Genomic DNA, 22,627 nt, shown 5'->3' on the forward strand with positions numbered 1-22,627 from the left:
CCCTTGACCCCGCCCATTGGCTCCTCCCAATGTATGGACGTGCGTGCGATGTCAGGATGTTAGACAGACCTGACCTTAGTGATCGCCCCTTTCTTCCCCCTGTGGTGCCGATTATTATATTGTGGGTGGGGTGGGGGTAGCGTGGCGGAGTTTTGCTTGATGGGCAGGTGCTTTGGATGGGTGAATGCTTCGGATGATGGCTAACTTTATTGCAGTAGTAAGAGCGGCACCCCCATCAAGAGGGTGCTCTAGGCAGCTGCCTATTTTGCCTATAGGAAGAGCTGGCCATGTTTATCATTGCAATGCAGTAGTATGTAGCCACCAGTCAGACACCAATAAATTTTCTATGATCCATAGAAACTGTAACTCCCCAAATCAACCAATAAAATTAAGGTGAAATGTAATAATAGTAAACAAGAGGTAAAACCTATTTCTTCCAGCAGGGTGCCCAAGAATCCCGATGAACAGAAATATTCTTATCCAGTATGAATTCTAAGGTCATGTTTCCTTAGTTTATAAATCCTGTTTTATCTAAATTATTTTTATAATACACTGCAACATTGACTACACTCAGTATGCATCGCCCTAAGCCAAAATTACCTGCGCAGCACTTTATAAAATAAAACACGCTATAAAGATGTCTGGAAGCCTGAAAATCAAATGAACTCCTGATCCAATGTAAGTAATCTACTGGCTTAAATGATATTATCTGTGCTAATTGGATTGATCATGTAATACATTTTAGACTACAGTAGTAAATTCCAGATGTTCAGGTTAAATAAGTCCATTTGTTGACGCCACATCTTATATTATAATATAATGAGTTATTCAATTATTCTTAAGGCATTATTGTATTTTTTTAAAGCCATTAAATGGCACAAATAGCGGAGTAAAATGTACACCAACTAATAGCCGGCATAGATTTGATGTTTTGGCTTTAAGATGCGCCAAATTTATTAAGAAGCATGATATGCCAGTCATAATGAATCCCCCTTATGTGTTCAATGTGTGCGTGCTTGTAACATCTAAGCAAACACACAGAACAGAGTGTTCACAAGTCAGCATGTCTGTCTGCGTAATGAAGGACCCTGAGATTGTAATAAATCCCTGAAACTCAGGGTCAGATGCTGGATGTTCCAAGGTTTAAGTGGAATGATATTTGATTAAAAGCAGTAAAATATGGATGATAAATTACAAAACATGAGATCATGGCTACATAAAACTTTCAATTTATTTATTTTCAAATATTCTTTAGGCTATGTTTACACATAGTATTATTTTTGTCAGTATTTTAGCCAAAAACAAGAACACAGCTAAAAACTATAATGGAAAAATTTTGCTCTTCTGTGTTTTGGACCCATTCCTGGTTTTCAATAAAATACTGATCAAAATACTCTGTGTGAACATAGCCTTATTTAGGTATTTTAACACAGTAAGTGGATAGTGAGCATACCAACAAAATAGGGTACAGAACCAAAAAGAAAATGTTCAAACATAGCAAAACACAAGTTTATCTCACCTTGGTTATGTTTTCAGAAGCTGACAATTATTTTGAATGTATATAGAGGCCATGTTCACACACCATAAAAAACAACCGTAAATAAAATATGGCTGTTTTCTTTCTTTTTTTTTCTTTTTTTTTTGGTGTTTGAGCAGAATCTATAAGAATTTAAATGATTTTTCTAGTACATGACTTATGAAACCCAGAGTTGTGAAAGGGCTTGTGTGGCACTTTCTATAGTGAAAAAAATACAGTGACCCCTCGACCTACGATGGCCCCGACATACGATAATTTCAACATGCGATGGCCTCTCAGAGGCCATCGCATGTTGAAGGCAGCATCAACATACGATGCTTTTATATGTCGGGGCCATCGCATAAACGGCTATCCGACAGCGCTGACTGCTGCCGCTGCTGCCGGATAGCCGTTTACGGTGCCCCGTGAGCTCCGGTGATGGTCACTCACCTGTCCTCGGGGCTCCTGCGCGTCCCCTTAGGATCTTCTGCATCGTCAGCGCTCTCCATCAACGTCATCACGTCGCTGCGCAAGCCGTCCCGTCATCCAATAGGAGCGGCGTGCGTAGCGATGTGATGGCGGCGACGGAGAGCGCGGATGCCGGGGTAGCGTCGGGGACACCTCGGGGACATCCAGGGCAGCGGTGACGGTCCGGAGCGGCGGGGACAGGTGAGTACAACTTCGTCTAACAGTGGTCTACAACCTGCGGACCTCCAGATGTTGCAAAACTACAACACGGACAGCCAACGGCTGTAGCCGCTTGCTTCCATCCCATTTCAGGGTCCAATTAGGGTCCAATTAGGGTCCAATTAAAAAAAAAAAGAGCCAAAGAGCCAATCGGACCCTTAACGGGTTGGATGCAAACGGCCATGTGAGCCTAGCCTAAGCCTCACTTTTTACATCCTTCTTGCCACTTTTGACCCCCTGTGACCCAGTGAATTTTCTCTAATTTATACCATAAATGTGTAAATGATAGCAGAAATCCGTGACAGCTTATAGCTAGAGTAGATTTCAGTGTGTTGTGAATGGACAGTCACCAATGTGCCAAACATAGCAACAGGCCTGCGTCTCTACTAATATTGGTGCTTCTTGCTCCAGCACATTTTGCCATAAAGTTAATCTATAGTAAACTCTAACATATTTTGGGCACCGTTAGGTGGTACAACAGATTATAAGATTGTACAAAAAATTGTAATGCATTACAGGTTTATAAGGTTACAAATGTTTTTGTGTTGTTTTTTTCCCTTATAATCTTTTCTCATCACAAAAACAGATGGGGTTGAATATAACTTTTTAAAACAATTCTTGTACCGTTTAGCTACTGTTTTTCATAAAATTGCATTTTTGATGTAGATGTCAAGACTAATAAAAGCATTATCGAAACATGCCAGTGAAGTGTGATTGGAACAATGTTCTCTTATTCTCATCCATAATTTATAAGTGGTCTAAAGCCAAGTAGCCTTGAATGTTGCAGCCTCCAATTGAACAATTCAACATCTGCAGATTTTATAGTCTGACCTTAATGGTACCCTACTTTAAACCTATTTTTGTTAAATACATACCTTTTTTAAGTTTTAGTTTTTTGTTTGTTTTTAAAAAAAATTATTTTTTTGTGAGTTTTATATTCAAGGAACAAATTGATAGCATAATCCGGACATTATCTGAAAAGTAATTGAAGCATACATTTCTTAAACAAAGTTACACGAAGAAGAAAACAAGCAAATGGTGGGGGTACAGAGCTTTTTAAAGTTTTAAGGCTGTGATACCACATAGATTATGTATGCTTAGGCAAAAAAAAATTGTGGAACAGGGATACAGAAAAAAAAAATAGGAGAATTTGGGGAGACATTTGGAGAGACATTTATAGAATAAAATTACGGAGAACTCCTGGTAAAAGGCATTGGCAGTCATCAATAGTAACATATTGTATTTTGAAATAAAAACATAAGGTGTAGTGTATGGAAGCTGTTGAATTACACTTACTGTATAATAAAATATCACACATAAATAAAGGGGAAGGCGCAGATCAAGTCAAGGGGATCATAAGCAGCAAGACAAACCAGCATGGAATCAGACGTAGGGAAAGGAAGGAGGGGGTTAAAGTAGAGATCAGCATTGAGCCAAGAGGTTTGGCTACTATAGGTAGGATTTATATGTAAGAAGATCATCCGTGAGAAGACCATTCATTCTCCCCAAGTAACCATATGGGCCCCAGACATCTCTTTACATTCAGCCACCAGTTCTTCCATGTACTGTAGGTGGGGACTTCTTTGAACCAATATGTAAATAATGAAGAATGAATGATTTTTCCATAGTTTAGAAATCAATGTTCTAGCGGAGACAAGGAGAAAGCAGAAGAGGCCTCTAATAATAAACAGGGAACCATCTGCTGTATAGTGATGGGTTTGTGGCAGGTAACATTTGTAATATAAGTGACAAGGAGCAGGGCTGAATGATAAACTTTGGCCCAGAGTGAAGGATGTGTCAAAAGGAATACTATAAGTAGGAAGTTAGCCAAGGAGGCTTCTATTCCGCAACATATTGTACTTTTCATATGATGAAAGCAAAAAAACATGTCTTGCTGATGAAGCTACATAGTAAGATTATGAGTTTGGAACTGTTAGACCTACATTGTATTTAGGTCATTTAGCTATTGTTTCAGCTATTTTGGGATGGGAACGCAGCAAGAAGAAATAACAAAAAGCTTGGAAATAGCCATCAATAGCCATCAAGATCAGGATTAAAACATAGTAGTTTGTTAGTCTGGCCTTATATTATATCCTTCCTATTTCTATCTTAGTTAAAGAAAAACGGTCACTCGTTCACCCCCACTGTAACCCGATACACCGGGTTATAGTGCGGGTGAACAGGAGACCGATGCAGGGTCTCGGACTGCTATACCTACCTGCAGTCCGGAACCCTGATTCTCCGAAGATCCCCCTTTTTCAGCGATGACTTGCGCTCTGGAGCCAGCCCGCCGACTGGATGTAAATATTCATAAAAGTTGGTTACGCCAGCACTCAGTAGGAATGAGCGCTCACATGACCAGCACTTATGAATATTAAAATCCAGCCAGCAGGTCCACCTGCCGGCTGGAAGTCATCGCTTCGGACTGCTATACAGGTGGGTACAGCAGTCTGAGACCCTGCATCGGTCTCCTGTTTACCTGCACTAAAACCCGATAAATCCTTTAAATATCTGGAAAAGGGATTCTTCCACAAGTTTTAGCAAAATGAAACAGTTGGTATTGCTAAAAAGAGGACATTATTGTGTAATGAATGCTACATTTAATGTTGCATCATTATCCGGGAAAGCTTTTTTATTCAATGTGCAAATTAGCTGTTTGGAGCATGGAGGCCCCCATTTTCCCATCCTATCTACGGTTATATCTTTGCCTTTTTTACAGCACAAAAATCACAGATGAGAGGGGAACTATACAGGATGCATTAACAGGGTTTACCAATAAAAAATTTTTTTAAAACATAACCTTTAATATAATTATTACAAGCAATCCCATAACAATCAGACACATATTTACATAATCATAAGTAGATAAACAAACTATTGAATAGTTTGACCTGCCAGGCTCACCAAACTCTTACAAAATGTTCTGTACTAGTTAAACTAGTTTGTCTCACTAGCAATGAAATAATCCTTTAAAACACTGCTATAAGGCCCTGTATAACACTGCTAGAAATGTGTCAAACTAGTTTTAAAGTGGTGTTAATGCTCAGTTATGGTGACATATGGTGACCAACGGTAGCTAACAGCTTGTTTACTACTCTGACAGATTTTTTAGGCTTTTATCCGTTGTTGTTAGTAGATGCCTGTCAGTGTTAAAATACACACAGAGGTACCAGAAGACGGCAAGATTTTGTTCAAGCGTTCCAAAAATTATCCCTTTTGGAAGCAGCAACAGGTTTTGAATATGGCAAGTGAAGATGGCATGGATTTTTTCTAGCATTCCAAAAATCACCCCCTTTGGTAGTTGAAACAGGATTGGTTTCCAAAAATAGTAAAGAAGAATTAACTTTTGTATAAACAGTTGAAAAATTATCCCTTTTTTGAGGGATACTGTATGTTGTATGAGTGTATGTGTATGCCAGGTTAAAAGTAGGAGAAGCAAGGGTGATGGCAGACTAGTGGGACCTGTAGTAGCCAGCGTAAAGCAGTAGGTTTAAAGAAATTGTTTTTTTCTAATTTTTACAGGCCTGGCTGGAAGTAGCAGGGAGATGATGAACTAGAGGGACTAGTAGTATCCAGAGTACAGCAGGAGGAGGCGGGTAGTAGTATCCAGCATACAGCAGCATTGGGCAGACTATTAGTGTCTAGCGTACAGGAGGAGGATTACACATTTTGGCTTTTTAAAGTTTTCATGGCCAAGCTGAAGGTAGCAACAGCAAAGATGATGGTGGACTAGAGGAACTTTCCGCAGGCCAGTGCCCCTATTCTAGAAGTTTTTTTTTCTCAAGCCTGCAGATCCAGTAGCAGCTTCACCATCACCTGCTCCTCAGCTGCTCAGACCAACAAGCCTGCTGATATCCTCATACTTAAACTCCACTTCATCATCCCCACTTTCTGTAAGGAGGTTCACTGTTATATTCACTGTCATATTGTCATACTCTTCTTCCTCCTCCTGAGAAGACCTTGAGTCAACCAGTCCACATGTGCCCTACTATCCCCTGAAACAACACAACCTCTGGCAGACTGTTAATACTACCACCAGACACCTACCTGTCTGCTGCTGTTGCGGCTACCTGTACTGATGCTGCCACCAACATTCCTACTGGGAGCACAGTTGGCTTTATAGGGGTGGTATTAAAGGGAAGACTGCTGCATTACACACATGTAGATTAGCTTGATGCTAATTTAAAGGGCTCAGTTACATCCCCTGTAACACAAGGCAATGTGCAGCCGATGAACAAGGATTTTTTGACAGGTCAAAACTATGCAATCAGCTGATGAATAATTTGTTGCTTGTTCATTGGCTGATCGCTGGGCCTATTACACAGGGACAATGTTCGGCTGATAATCACCCCTGTAATAGTGCCCTAATGCGGTACGTACTGTGCAAGACTAGGTGATGGGGAAGCAGGGGAAGAAAAGGAGAGCAGCCTGTTGTGGACACCAGCCACTATGGCAATTGCCAGTATTGCAAGATGGAAAGCCCTCCTACAGTGTTAAAAACACTGTCTTTACTGTAAACAGTGAATATATATATATTTTTTTTACCTTCAGAACATACAAGAAAACTTCTTTACTAAGTTCACCAAGTTGCTGGTCCATAGAGAAAATAGCATAGGTGATTTACCTGGTATCTTCTTAAATGATTTTCAAATTAGCAAATGAATTCACTTCAAGCGAAAGGCTGCCAAATCAGAAACTAATTGTCAAACAACGCAGCCATCTGTACTTATTAGGAGCTTATTTACCTGTGTATTCAAGCTATCTTTATATGCATAGGTTATAGCTACCCAGCAGCTGAATATCGCTGTAGCATTGAGCTCTTGATGTGACTGTGATTGTTCCCCATAGGGGAGAGACCCATAGGTTTCCTTGTTACCATGGTTCACACCATGTCCAACCCTCATCTTATATTGCTTTACACAACAGGGAATATTTATTATTGCATTGAAAAACCTCACAAAAATGGACAAGTACAGTCGTTCTCATGCCAACAATTGTATTACAGCTCTATACTACCTGCAAGTTCAGTGGAGCCTCGCTGTATCTCAGTACGACTCTCATAGAGGCATGAAGAGTTTTTTCTGTTGGATTCTGTATAAATCTATGTACCACTATTCAGGCTTTATGCACACTACTCTGCTTGTGTGCATGGGGCATTACACTCATATCAATGACAGGGTTCCAGTAAGAGACTCGTAAAATGGACAATTCCTAAGTGATATTGCATGAAAAACATTAGCACAAAATGAGTGTGCATGTTCATCACTGAATGCCGATCATCCTACCACTGCAGGGGCGTGCTGCCAGTGTATTAATATAGGGATTGTCGATATGTGCTCCAGCTGAGGGTCATGGTGCCAATGACCACTCAACAGGAAACCTGATCCTGGCAGTTTGGTAGTGTTTTATATATGTATATGACCTGTATATTGTTTACTTCAATTGACAATATCTGCTTAAGAACTTGATGTGCATAAGTTAATATGCTGCATATTGCATGATCTGCATAAATGGTGTATACTTCATGCTGTGCTGTCGTTCCCTGGGCAGATTCTTGTTCCCCATATTTGTAACTCCCCTGATGAAGCCACTCTCACTAGTGGTAGAAATGCGTTGGGAGGTCTAGTTTTGAATAGCATCTGGGGGATGCCCCCTACAGTATGCATAAGAAGAGGCATTTCTCATGGACATAATATGTGTCACTTTTAACAGTTGTTCTCTTTGTCTTTTGGGCTAACCATTTGAGTGCATTTGGTGCTTTTCCTGGTGATATCACTTTACTGTATATCTCTTGTTTTGATGATTTTGAGTATTTTAATTGCTAACATTAAAAGGTATGTCTTAAGCACCTTTCTGTTACTTGCATAGTCAGCATGGTTTCTTTTGGTCCCAATCTTGTATATAACTATATTTTCCCATTGTATGTTCAGACTTTGAATCTTCAAGGAGTAATGGTAAATCCTTCTTAGTGTTCACTTTACTGCCTTCGTTCCTGCTTAATCTCACAGACTGGTAATTTGCAGTGAACAATATAGAAGAATATACAGTTGTCTCGTCCATAGTAGAGTTATTAGTCTTTCTCGTATTACCCAGTGTTATGACTGTGCTTTCATATATAGCTGGTACGCCAGTTAATCATACTCCTTCCTTGCTCTCTATTTCCCTTAGTGGAGTCTCTTCCAATCTTTACGAGGTCTCTGTATATTGCTCTTTATATTTATGTCTCCCTGGAGCTGTTAACACAACATTGTGTGATCATAAAACAGATTGTTACAGGCACGGCCCCACATAAAGATCATGTCCTGTGAAGAGTGAGAAGTGGAGATGCTGCCTGCCGCTTATCATATAAATGGTTACACACATCATATACCCTTTATATTAATGTCCCATACATAAAATCGACTTAGCGTTTCTGTATATTCCTATTATGCGGTATGATCTATTTCCGCTGGGTGATATTCACTGCAGCACATACAGTACATTGTCTGGCCTAGCTGTTTTACACACTATTGATTTCATTAGTAGAGTCATTTCTGAAAGACATCAGATCTATAAATGCAGATGATGCGCAGGAAGCGCAGATTCAATCTATTAAATGGATTAAATCCGCCTTAAAGTTTTCTGATTAATAGTGAATCCAGATTAAGAGTTTGTTGATATTTTGTTGATTAGCTGATATGAAGAATAGAACACTTCTTATCGAGATGAGCAAAATGTTCCTGTCTTATGTTTTAGCAAATTACAAGTCAATATGCTATATGCTACCATTTAGGGCACCGTTTTTTAAACAGTGTGTCTCCAGCTGTTGTAAAACTACAACTCCCAGCCTACATCTTCCCCTAGATATATGTATTTTTGCTCTCTCCATGGGAGACATTTATCACTGCCTTTACACCACTTCAATGTTTTATATGTCCCTGCAAAATTTGCGCAATTGCATTTATGGTGTCGGGTGTGAAGTGCTGGGTAGATGCAGGGCAGATGTTGTGGCCCAAGGGGCAGATGGTATTAACCCCTTCTTGTCGTGACGCCTGGGCATGGTTTAGCCTTAACCACCCGAAGGTTATACCACTGATCCTAGGCTGGGCAGGGGAAATGAAGACTCCAACACCAGGGTTAAGGATAATGGTAGCTTTACTGAGGCAAGACAGGTGGAATAGTCTTTGCAGTACAGCCAAATATCTCAGGGAGGTGACCAGTGACACAGTGGGACATTGCAGGCTTGCTGGGACTTGCAGTAGTTAGACTTACTTTAATGCAGGCCACGGTGACTACAGCTGGACTTGACTTAACAAAGATGGTGACTGACAATAAGATGACTGGACTTACTGATGACCAACTTGTGGCGGCAGGACTTGCTCTGGACACAGACACTGGAACAACTTGACTGCACTGGACCTCAGGAACAAGAGAGAGATTGCAGCCCCTCCCCTGGTTATGTAGGGGGCTGTGCAAGAAGCCCATAGGTCACTTGGGGGGTCACCTGGTCACTTTAACCTCCTGGGTAACAATCATGTGGTACAAACATTTAAAGCAATACAAAACTTATAATGTACAACTCATATACATGGGGGGATACCTCTGCAGGGGGACCCTGAGGACATGCAGGGACCCTTCCTGAAAGGGCAGAAGGACAGTACGGAGCCACATCCCGTACTGGGACATCACAAACTCCCCCACTTGAATAAAGTCACCCTCAATGCCCAGTCCGGGAGGGAGGAGGAGCGAAATGGCCACAGGGGCTGCATGCAGTCCTGGGGCATTACTCTTAACATCCATATCCAGGCTGTAGTGAAGACAATGATTAAAAGCGTCCTTGTGTAAATGTTCATACATGCTCTGAAGACTTATGAAAACTATAAGAAACACACTTATGAATATTTTAGGAACATGACTTATTAACATATCACTTGACTATGACTATTCATATGACAACAGCTTTTATACATATGACAACGACTTTAGACACAAAATAGTGGTGGATTGGGTTGCCTGAGGCTTTCTTCCCAATGCTTTGGCTACTGGGGTCCCTTGGCATACACCCTTCTGCCCGGAACACTATAGAGGTAAATTAGACTAGACATTACTAGATAACAGTGAATTTAATAGAACTGTGCTTCACTTTTGATAATGAGAAGTTTTATTTCTAAAATATTTATGAATAACATTAATAACAACCTCCTTACACAGGGCCCTTGTGGGGAGGTTATATAAAATAAGTATATAATAAACAGGATAATAATAAAGCAATTAATATTAAAAATAAATACAAATATAACCACTGTATTCCGCTAATGCGACATTTGTTGCACCCGCATAATTCGCTTCTTGTGCTATATTGGTTGTAGTCCGTATCAATATGTAATATAAAGTTCAAGCAATAGTAGAGGACACCATTTATAGTTACCAGCTCCTGCAGGGAAAAAGTTTGTGGTGTAAAGCTGTATAACTGGACGTACGGGAGGCAGATGGTATACACCGTGGAGGCTGCGTTACAGTGCTAGCGTGCACTGCAGTGACTGGCCCGGTTGCCACAGGCCTATGGGAAGTCGCTTGTCTCGGAGATAGATGAACCTGCTCCGATGACGGGAAACAGCCTCGTGGAGAGCCCCTCGGCGTCTGACGTCAGTCAGTTAAGTGAAATTCGGCAAATGGAAAACTGGATTTGCAGGGTTTGCAGCACTTAAAGGTATATGCAAGGTTGCAGTGCTTGAAGGTATAGCATCAAATTATTGCTGTCCTTTACAATGATGAAGCTGCGGTTGTTGGACTGCGGTAGTCGTGCGGTTATTTTTCTCCTCTAGACGCGTTTCAGGGTACTTATAAAACGACCCTACTGAGGAAAGGGTTGTTGTATAAGTCAAATGTTCGATGTCCTGCTTAACACTCTGTAATTCTGAGGCTGTAGTAACCGGCAAGCTAAGTGGCACTGGGGCGGGGGCCGGTGATGGTGATGGTATGGGCCTAGCTAACACACCTAGTGACTCTGGGACAGGCACTCAAACTCCCTCTAACTCAGTCCCAGACTCTATGACCTGAATAGCCAGTCTCTTAAAAGCGGGGAAGGACAGACTGGGGTTTTGGACTGCTAACATTCTCAACTGGGATTTGTCCCACTTGTTATGAGCACCATCGATAAATCTATCCATGAATACCTTGTTGCCCTGCTCAGGAGTTAGGCCATCTAGTTTTGAACAGTCTCTAGGGCATTCTGTAGGGCTATGACATAAGCTCTTAAAGTCTCACCTGGATTTTGTCGCCTCTCATACAACCGGAGAAGTACCTCGGATGGCAAATGTGACTCAAATACCTGGTAGAGTCCTTCAAAGATCTGCTCTACCGTCGCCTTCTCAGAAGCAGGCCAGGTGTGGACTTCTTCCAGTGCTGGTCCCTGTAGTTATCCTGTGAGCAACTGCGCCTGTTGATTAGGAGGGAGAGAATAAAAGACAAACAAACTCTGGATTTTCTCCTTGAAATCCCTCAGGGTGAAGGGGTCTCCATTATAGGAAGGGAGGACAGGGTTCCCCATGAATACTGGTGCTGACGCTGGAACACCCAGGTTGTTGATGTGGACTGCAGGCAGGACTGGTGGCATTCCGGCCGCTGAGGCAACAGATGATCCAGCTGCTGGAAATGAAGGGGCACTGTCATGTAGTTGATCTGGAGAGCTGGGTGCTGATATCTTTTAGACTTTTTGAGTGTGCTGTCACTTTAAGATGAATTGAGTGCACTGTTGCTTTAAGAATTGAGTGTGCTGGCCCTTTAAGATAATTTGAATGCGCTGTCACTTTAAGATGATTTGAGTGTGGCGGCTTTTTAAGATAATTTGAGTGCGCTGCCACTTTAAGATGATTTGAGTGTGCTGGCCCTTTAAGATAAAATAGTAACATAGTTCATAAGGTTGAAAAAAAAAAACAGATTCCAACAAGTTCAACCTATAATCCTAATGAGTCCCTACTGAGTTGATCCAGAGGAAGGAAAAAAAACCCTGATACTAGAGGTAAAAATTCCTTCCCGACTCCAAATATGGCATCTGAATAAATCCCTGGATCAACTTTTTGTCCCTATAAATCTAGTATCCATAACATGTAATGTTATTATTCTACAAAAATGCATCCAGACCCGTTATTAACTCTTTTACAGAGTTCACCATGACCACCTTCTCAGGCAGAGAATTCCACAGTCTCACTGCTCTTACAGTAAAGAACCCCCGTCTGTGCTGGTGTAGAAACCTTATTTCCTCTAAACATAGAGGATGCCCCCTTGTTATAGATACAGTCCTAGGTATAAATAGATCATGGGAGAGATCTCTGATATATTTATACATAGTTATTAGGTCTCCCCTAAGCCTTCTTTTTTCTAAACTAAATAACCCTAATTCTGATAATCTTTCTGGGTATTGTAGTCCTCCCATTCCCCGTATTACCCTGTTTGCCCATCTATGAACCCTCTCCAGCTCCACTATATCTTTCTTGTACACTGGTGCCCAGTACTGTACACAGTATTCTATGTGTGGTCTGACTATTGATTTGTACAGCGGTACAATTATTTCCTTGTCGTGGGCATCTATGCCCCTATTGATGCACCCCATGATTTTATTTGCCTTGGCAGCAGCTAGCCGACAATGGTCACTACTGCTAAACTTACTGTTAACTAAGACTCCCAAGTCCATTTCCATGTCAGTCGTCCCAAGTGTGCTCCCATTTAATACATAATCCCAGCCCGGATTTTTCCTCCCTATGTGCATTACCTTACATTTATCAGTGTTGAACCTCATTTGCCACTTCCCAGCCCAAACCTCCAACCTATCCAGATCCATTTGTAACAGTGCACTGTCCTCTATAGTGTTTACCGCTTTACACAGTTTAGTATCATCTGCAAAGATTGCTACTTTACTATTCAACCCCTCTACAAGGTCATTAATAAATACATTAAATAGAAGAGGACCCAAGACTGACCCCTGTGGTACCCCACTAGTAACAGTCACCCAATCAGAATAAGTACCATTAATAAACCACCCTCTGTTTCCTATCACTGAGCCAGATAATTACCCACTTACACACATTCTCCCCCAGCCCAATCCTTCTCATTTTATGTACCAATCTTTTATGTGGCACCATATCAAATACTTTAGAAAATTACAGATATACGACATCCAGCGATTTCCCTTGGTCCAGTCTGGAGCTCACCTCCTCATAAAAGCTGATAAGGTTAGTTTGACAGGACCGATCCCTCATAAAGCCATGCTGATATGGAGTCATACATTTATTTTTATCAAGATATTATAAAATAGCAGATGCTTGGCAATAGGCTGCAGCGACTTAATCTTGACTTACTGGACCCTCTGAGTGGCGCACCCCTACTATGTGGCAAGTACCCAATAATGCTACTGGGCACTCGGGGGTTAATGTGACTTACCACCGGTACTGGAGACTTGCTGAGGGATATCGTTGGTTTATGCAGAGTCTGCGCTGCAGCGGGTGCTTGACTATAGACCGCAGAGCCAGACACAGCCGCCGACACCGCCAATATGGCTACGCCCAGGGGACTTCATGTTGTAGTCCGGTTGGTAAAGTCTTCCCCTGTGCAACACGGGTTGGAGCTTTAGTTCCTCCTCATAACACTGAAGAGGCGTCACCGCTGGGGACTGACGGGGCGGAGCTGCGGCCGCTTGCGCGCGTGGGAAGCAGCAGACTGCATTAACCCTTTCAGGTACTGACTTCTTACACTCCACAACTACACTTAGCAGTCTTTTCCTTCACCTCCCCTCTATTTTACAAGCGCCGCTAGTAACACAATAACAACAGTCCCGTACACTTTTTCTGGAGTAAATTCTGTTGCATCGGCATGTGACTATTACAGACAGTCTTGGACACAGTTCAGACTAGGGGGAGGACTTGTGGCTTGTGGGTGTGCGCATGAGGGGGATAGCTCTGCAGGGGTACCCTGAGGACATGCAAGGTCTCTGCCTGACAGGGCAGAAGGACAGTACAGAGCCACATCCCGTACTGGGATATCACACATTTTGTGCATTATCTTTTTTTTTTGCACAATTTTTGATAGAGCATCTTTCAAAGATGTCTACTTTTTTTGTGCACCGTACACCACTTTTTGCAGTGAAGCTGGAATAATTATTTGCTAAAATTAAATTTAGAAGTTTTTTTGGGCGCAAAGCCTACTTTTTTTGCGCAAACCTACACCACCTAATAGATTAAAAAGAACTACATGACTTCTTCCGCAGCTTATAACAGCTGATAAGTAGTGGAAGTTTTACTACTCTGTATAACCTTCTGCCACCAGTTGATTTGAAAAAAAGTTATATTAAGAAGCACTCTAGGAATAGTGTTTTTGCTTATATAGTGCAGCATAGGCTATTATTGGAGAATAATGTAGAGGCTCTTGTGTATGCCCTGCACTTACCTGTTTAAGCTGGTGTGGCAGGCATGGGTTAGGTTCTATATTCAATGCAAATCCATCACTTAAAGGGGTACTCCGCCCTAGACATCTTATCCCCTATCCAAAGGATAGGGGATAAGATGTCAGATCGCCGCGGTGCGCCGGGATCCCTGCTGCGGCACCCCGCTATCATTACAGCACAGAGCGAGTTCGCTCTGCACGTAATGACGCCCAATACACGGGCCAGAACATTGTTATGTCACGACTCCGCCCCTTGTGACATCACGGCCCGCCCCTTTCAATACAAGTCTATGGGAGGGGGCGTGGCAGTAGTCACGCCCCCTGCCATAGACTTGCATTAAGGGGACGGGCCGTGATGTCACGAGGGGTAGAGCCATGACGTCACACGGCTCCGTCCCCTGTATCGCCCGTCATTACGCACATTCTCGCTCTGTGCTGTAATGATAGCGGGGTGCCGCAGCAGGGATCCCGGGGCTTCCCAGCAGCGGCACCGCGGCGATCTGACATCTTATCCCCTATCCTTTGGATAGGGGATAAGATGTCTAGGGCGGAGTACCCCTTTAAATGACTTGATTATGCTACCTACATTTCCCATGAATCATCTGGATTTGCAGAGAGATTGGGTGTTTTAGTCTATAATCACAATGGAGTTGTTCTATGAAGATTTGAATGCTTTAGGCTGGGTTCAAACATTTAGTTCCATAGTAAAAAAAAATTGCGTAAAAAAGTTGCACGTACTTGCGCATGTGCGACTTATCTATACATACACTGCAAACCTTGTTAATTTTGTTACCCACAAATTTTTTTTATTAATGTTGTGTTAAAATAGAATAGGGCACAAAATTATTGTGTAAGAATTTTTACAGACTATGTAAATAACCCATATGTGGCACTAAAATGTTTCCTTAAAAAAAAGAATCATTCATAGTAATACAGTTTCATGCACATTTCGAGATGGGTAATATACAAAGCAGTTTTCTATTTTTGTGGCTTCACTGTTGTTTATGTGCCTGTTGGTGCTGTTCTGTCTTCCTTTCTGACATAAACTCCGGCCTCAGCGCAGCGACGCAAGGCTCCGCCCACCAACGTCACAAAATGCAGGCTCAAAATTAAACAAGAAAGCCTCCAGAGTACGATATTCATAGTGCGGCATAGTATGTTTTTAATATTTTTTTTATTTCTGAGGAGGGTGGATGGTTTGTAGCGAGATAGTTGGAGCGCAGCTACTTAGTGCCAGACAGGCCAGTCAGGGTGTCACTAGATAGGGTACGACCCCCCTCCCCGTCACTCTCTAGCAATGCTACTGGTAATAAAGGGTAGATAAAGAACTTCGGCTATTAACATAGGGGAAAACTTTTCCGCTTTAAAAAATGCTTTTGTAAGCGGGTTTCCCGGTTTTGCTTATGTGCGATTTATTTATCAAGGTCGTGCGACTATTTGATAAATAGGTTGCATGTAAGCAAAAGTAAGTAAAACAAATTGTCGTATAAAAGCCATATGTTTGAAAAGAATGATAAATCTCCTTCTTAATTTTTACACCATTTTCTACACATTTTTTACAGCACTTTGACTGTTTCTGCTTTGTGACACATGATACATTTTTACCGTAATTTGCACATTTGCAAATTAGCACCTTTTTTGGTGTAATTTAAAAAAAATCCTAGCAAAAACTGAAAAAAAAGTGTCAACACAACCTCCAGAGCAGTGAATGACCATACATCCTGATCCCATAGAAAAAGCAACAGTATTCAGATAAAGCTGGAGGAGAGTGGAGGGATCTAATGGGTAATGGGGAGCGAGTGGAGCGATCTAATAGGTAATTATGTCATCCTGTAGTTTGCAGAAAGTCAGCTCACCCAGGACAGACTTTGTCTAACATATTCAGCATACCTCCCAACCATCCCGGATCCTGCCAGACATTTCTGCTTTTGGGGTGATGTCCCGCCGTCCTGGAACGGCCCACACATGTTCCACATTTAACTGTAAATGCCTCCTAAAGAGGCGTCTACAGTTAAATGCGGCACTCGGTGGGAAGTTTGACAATTGACTCCGTTGTCTTCTCACCCTGTCAATCACTTTTTTTTTTTTAAATTAGAGAGCTTTATTAAGTTTTACAATACAATAAAAAAATACAGAAAAAACTAAGAAAGGTATAAAGACTAACCCATCAGGGTAACGGAATCCAATATTAAGGCACACTATATGAAATCAGGCACATACTGTCAATAAAAAAGTGATATAGAGTAGACCAGCTCACCCCCTCTGCGTAGAGGGCACACACAGCAGCACCAACACAGGGTCCACTAGGAAGCTCGGAAAGGCACTAGAGCTGGGTCTCCAGGTGAAGCAATTCCAAACGTAGATCAGGATATCCGGCTCCCAAAAGAATAGGATAAAATCCGACTTTATTAGAATTCCATTAAATAATGCAGGTAGGTGAAAAAATATGAAAAAAAGGGGGAATAAAAACACAAATGAAACGCCGACGCGTTTCGACTTAACAGTAAGTCTTAGTCATGGCAAGTTACTGACACACATTGTCTGATATATATACATGAATAAGCAACACGTGACATGACATCACACACTACCACGCCCTCCCGGAGAGGGAGGGGGAGGGGGAAGGGGGAATATCTAGCCATATATAGCCCAACGCACCTGAATATCCAAAAGACAGCATACCGTGCATATTATATATCAAACCAAAAATTCAAAATTATAACAATGGGTGCAAGCAGAAATTGGCATTGTATTCATTCAACAAACCCACCATACCTAATCATGTCAGTACGAAAAAATATATATATCACAAGCATATCACCAGAATAGAACGTACAGAAAATAAATGAGAGATGCAAAGATTATGACAATATTATAAAGAAAGTTGCAATTAAGATAATTGCAACTTTCTTTATAATATTGTCATAATCTTTGCATCTCTCATTTATTTTCTGTACGTTCTGTTCTGGTGACATGCTTGTGATATATATATTTTTTCGTACTGACATGATTAGGTATGGTGGGCTTGTTGAATACAATGCCAATTTCTGCTCGCACTCATTGTTATAATTTTGAATTTTGGGTTTGATATATAATATGCACGATATGCTGTCTTTTGGATATTCAGGTGCGTTGGGCTATATATGGCTAGATATTCCCCCTTCCCCCTCCCCCCTCCCTCTCCGGGAGGGCGTGGTAGTGTGTGATGTCATATCACGTGTTGCTTATCCATGTATATATATCGGACAGTGTGTGTCAGTAACTTGCCATGACTAAGACTTACTGTTAAGTCGAAACGCGTTGGCGTTTCGTTTGTGTTTTTATTCCCCCTTTTTTTCATATTTTTTCACCTACCTGCACTATTTTAATGGAATTCTAATAAAGTCGGATTTTATCCTATTCTTTTGGGAGCCGGATATCCTGTTCTACGTACTGTCAATCACTTTTGTGACCACTGCCTATATTTAGCCAGCAGACACAAGAGACTTCTTCTGTGATGTCATCAGATTCCAGAGCGCAAGGGAAGAAGAAAGAAAAGGCCATGCTGAGGAAGAAGACAGAAGAGCCACAGGACTTAAGTATCCAGGAGGGGGAGTGGGAGGGGGAAACTGCTGCTGCAAACCAAGGGGGAAACAGCTGCTACCTACCATGGGGTAAACTGCTGCTGACTAATATGCTGCCTAATGTGGGGGACTTTGCTGCCTAATATAAGGGTACTGCTGCTACTATGGGGGTACTGCTGCCTACTATGGGGACACTGCTGCTTACCATGAGGGAAACTGCTGCTGCCTAATATGGGGAAACTGCCACCTACTATGGGGGACACTGCTTCCTAATATGGGAGCACTGCTGCCTAAAATGGGGGTACTGCTGCCTATTATGGGGGTACTGCCACCTACTATGGAGGAAACTGCCGCCTACTATGTGATAACCTGCTGCCCACTATGGGGGAACCTGCTGCCCACTATGGGGGGAATCTGTCTCCTATTATGGGGTGGAATCTGCCGCTCACTATGGGGGGATTCTATGGGGGTATCTGCTGCCAACCTTATGTGGGGGACATCTGCTGCCAACCTAATGTGGGGGGCATCTGCTGACAATCGTATGTGGGGGACATCTGCTGCCAACCTAATGTGGGGGGGTATCTGCTGCCAACCTAATGTGGGGGTAACTGCTGCCAACCTAATATGGGGGACATCTGCTGCCAACCTAATGTGGGGGACATATGCTGCAACCTAATGTGGGGGACATCTGCTGCCAATCTTATGTGGGGGACATCTGCTGCCTATCTAATATAGGGGACATCTGCTGCTGCCAATTCTATTAAGTTTAGGGCAGAATAGTTATTGTAAAAGTGGGGATGACTAGAATGTTTTTTTCCTGCCATGTTCTCCAGAGAGGAGTCGTAGCTGGAAGAAATCATCATGGCGGTCTGAGCATGAGAAGAAAAAGGAAGGTAAATGACTCTGATAAGTGATTTAACTGTATGTAATCGCTTATATGGCCTGTTGTGGAAATAATGGGGGTTGTTGTCAGTCACCTGATATAACTGTATGTAATCTCTTATATGGTCAGTAGTGGTAATAATGAGGGTTGTTGTCAGTCACCTGATATAACTGTATGTAATCTCTTATATGGTCAGTAGTGGTAATAATGAGGGTTGTTGTCAGTCACCTGAAATAACTGTATGTAAACTCTTATATGGTCAGTAGTGGTAATAATGGGGGTTGTTGTCAGTCACCTGATATAACTGTATGTAAACTCTTATATGGTCAGTAGTGGTAATAATGGGGGTTGTTGTCAGTCACCTGAAATAACTGTATGTAAACTCTTACACGGTCAGTAGTGGAAATGATGGGGGTTGTTGTCAGTCATGGTGGTATCCTGTTTGGTCAATGATCACCCCATGTAATTGGGCCCTTAAACATGAGTGACCCAGGTATAATTCCTCCCTACACATCTGTCATCGCTATGTTATCACTGCACTGTCCTCACAATGCATGTATTGCCTCTGAATATCTACATCCAGTTCCCTCTTCACCTACCTGTTTGCCGGATACTCTCATCACCTCATATATCTTGTTTTGCTATCACTCTCCCATGTATTCCATACTAGATTATTCAGCTGTGAAAAACAAGGCATTACATATTACATTGTTCAGGCTCCGATCCCCAGAGCTGAGAGAGGAGCAGACAGCTTGCAGATCTGCTTATTTTCTGCATGACGGAGTAGATATCAGACACACAGTACACACATCAGGGAAACATATATATACAAACAGGGCGTTTTCTGCACACAACCAATAGATGGCAAGAAGTGCAACATGCTGCATACCCATCGGTGGGAATACACACACTGCCATACCTTAAATCAGTGTACAGCACTAAATCATTCGGCACAGAAAGAAAGAAATTGCAAACAAAATACATTAACCATTAAAATTCCATGGAATAGTGTCTAGAATGGACATTCAAAGGTAGTCATAGACGTCACAAATGTAACAATTTGACAAATTAAAATTGCTTTAATGGAAATGACCATAATTGTTCACAGCCCAAAAAACAGTTGTTTATTGGCTGATCAGATGGTGCAGTCCTGCCTGAATGATGACTGAACCATGTTTAAGGCTCCTTAAATGAGCACCATTCTACTGATCACCTACATTGGCACTTATTTTGGGCACGCATCACCCAGACTTAAAGGAGAATTCTAGCTTTAAGGGTGCCTTAAAGGAGAACGTTAGGCAAAAAAATAAGTAGCTAATCACGGGGAGTTAGACCGCTGGGACCCCCGCAATCTCCAGAACAGGACCCCGATTCTCTCAGTAAGAAACGGGTGTTGTCCACCGGTAGACGGCACATGCTTCATTCATTACTATGGGAGCGCCAATGATGCCCGAGTGCTGTACTTGGGTCTTTTTGGCACTCCCATGGAAATGAATGGAGCTGAGGGGGGGTCCCAGTGGTTGGATCCCCCGTGATCGTCTAATTATCCCCTATCCTGTGGGGAAAGATAGACTCACTATACAGGAAATCCAGTAGTGAGGACAAGGCACTGTTAACTCTATAAGCCTCAGCTTTATGGTCTTATTATTGGCACCCACTTTTACCTGAAGCTTAAATTTTAGAGACGCTTTTTTCAAAGCATGCACATGTTTATAGCCTGTTCATACGCCTATGTATAATGCCTAGTATAGTATGTACAGTATAATCACAGCCTCCATAGCATACACTGCATGGTACTATCTATGTAGTACATAATGTATAGTAGAGCTCTTCTGCGGCACAATATGAATGACATAGTCTGTGCGACAAAGCCTCTATAGCAGTGTTTCCTAACCAGGAGGCATCCAACTGTTGCAAAACTACAACTCCCAGCATGGCCAGACAGCCTTTGGCTGGAGAAGCTGTAGTTTTGCAACAGCTGGAGGCACCCTGCTTGGGAAACATTGCTCTGTAGCATAGTCCTTACAGCATAGCCTTTATAACACAACATGTTCTGCACAGTCATTATATCACAGCCTGTATAGCATAACTGCAGAGCTGGCGTATCACATGTATATCTTATCTCATAGGATGTAGCTTGTATAGACTTCACATCAGAACAAAGCCTTTACTGCAGAGATCCCTAGGTGGTGTCTATTAATTGATTAATACAGTGTTCTGTCAGGATATTGATGATGATGATGATGATGTTCATTTTGATGATGATATTGAAGATGATGTTGATAATGATGTGGATGATGATAATGTTGATGATGATGATTTTAATGATGATGATGTTAATGATGATGATGTTGATGATGATGATGATGTTAATGATGATGATGGTGTTGATGATGATGATTATGATATGGATGATGATAATGATGATGTTAATGATGATTATTATGTTAATGATGAGGATTATGATGATGATGTTAATGATGATGATGATGATGTTGATGATGATGATTATGATATGGATGATGATTATGATGATGTTAATGATGATGATGTAATGATGATGTTGATGATTATGATGTTGATGATGATCATGATGATGATGTTGATAATGATGATGTTCATGATGATGTTGATTAAGATAATGATGATGTTGATGATGTTAATGATGATGATGTTAATTATGATGATGATGATGATGATGTTAGTGATGATGATGTTAATTAGGATAATGTTAATGATGATGATGTTAATTATGATGATGATGTTAATGATGATTATGATATGGATGATGATGATGATGTTAATGATGATGATGGTAATGATGGTGATGATGTTGATTTTGATTTTGATGATGATGATGATGTTGATGATAATAATGAGGATGATGATGTTGATAATGATGATGTTGATGATGATGTTGATTAAGATGATGATGATGTTGATAATGATGATGTTGACGATTTTAATGATGATTATGATGATGTTGATGATGATGATGATGATGATGATGTTGATGATGAACCTGATTAGCCTGATCCATTTCTCTATTAAATAATATATATAAGCCTTAAATAAGATAAACAACCGACCTTTAGTGTTCCTAGGGCCCAATCCTGCCTATTTCATCTGTCAATAATATTTCAGTGTATACATATATATATATATATATATATATATATATATATATATAGCAAAACCTGTATTGCACCAACTTGATAACACATAGTTCTTCGCTCTGCAAGCACTGTATAGACAAAGCTCTATAGGTCGATATACAGATGTGTGTATAGAAACTATCTGTCTACACTTGCTCCATCCAGATGGTTAGAAGGCGCAGGAAGATGGCGGGTGGGGGGCTAGCAGGAGCTGCCTATGTATATTCATCCCCACACCCTTATTACACTGCTGCCTATTCCCTTCTCTCTGGAGTATTCTAAGCTGTCGAGAAATTAAAATCTGGTAACAAAATCAATTATTTATGTCTCTTCCTGGAAGGAATGATGAATAAGGGGGGTCCAGATATGGGGAATTAACCCATTAGACCCCAGAGATCTCCAGACA

The 22,627-nt window shown here is 41.4% G+C and overlaps 1 protein-coding gene across 1 annotated transcript in view; it reads left to right on the plus strand.

Moving 5' to 3' along the window:
- The first annotated feature begins 563 nt into the window (after positions 1–563).
- ISLR2 (immunoglobulin superfamily containing leucine rich repeat 2) overlaps positions 564–22,627 on the plus strand; it is a 76,841-nt gene continuing 54,777 nt past the window's right edge. Inside the window, exon 1 of the mRNA XM_056572754.1 lies at positions 564–678. The gene's annotated coding sequence lies outside the window, so the exon portion shown is untranslated. The remainder of the gene's footprint in view (positions 679–22,627) is intronic.

The sequence above is a fragment of the Hyla sarda genome, chromosome 4 (genome assembly GCF_029499605.1).
Source record: "Hyla sarda isolate aHylSar1 chromosome 4, aHylSar1.hap1, whole genome shotgun sequence".
NCBI lineage: Eukaryota > Metazoa > Chordata > Amphibia > Anura > Hylidae > Hyla > Hyla sarda.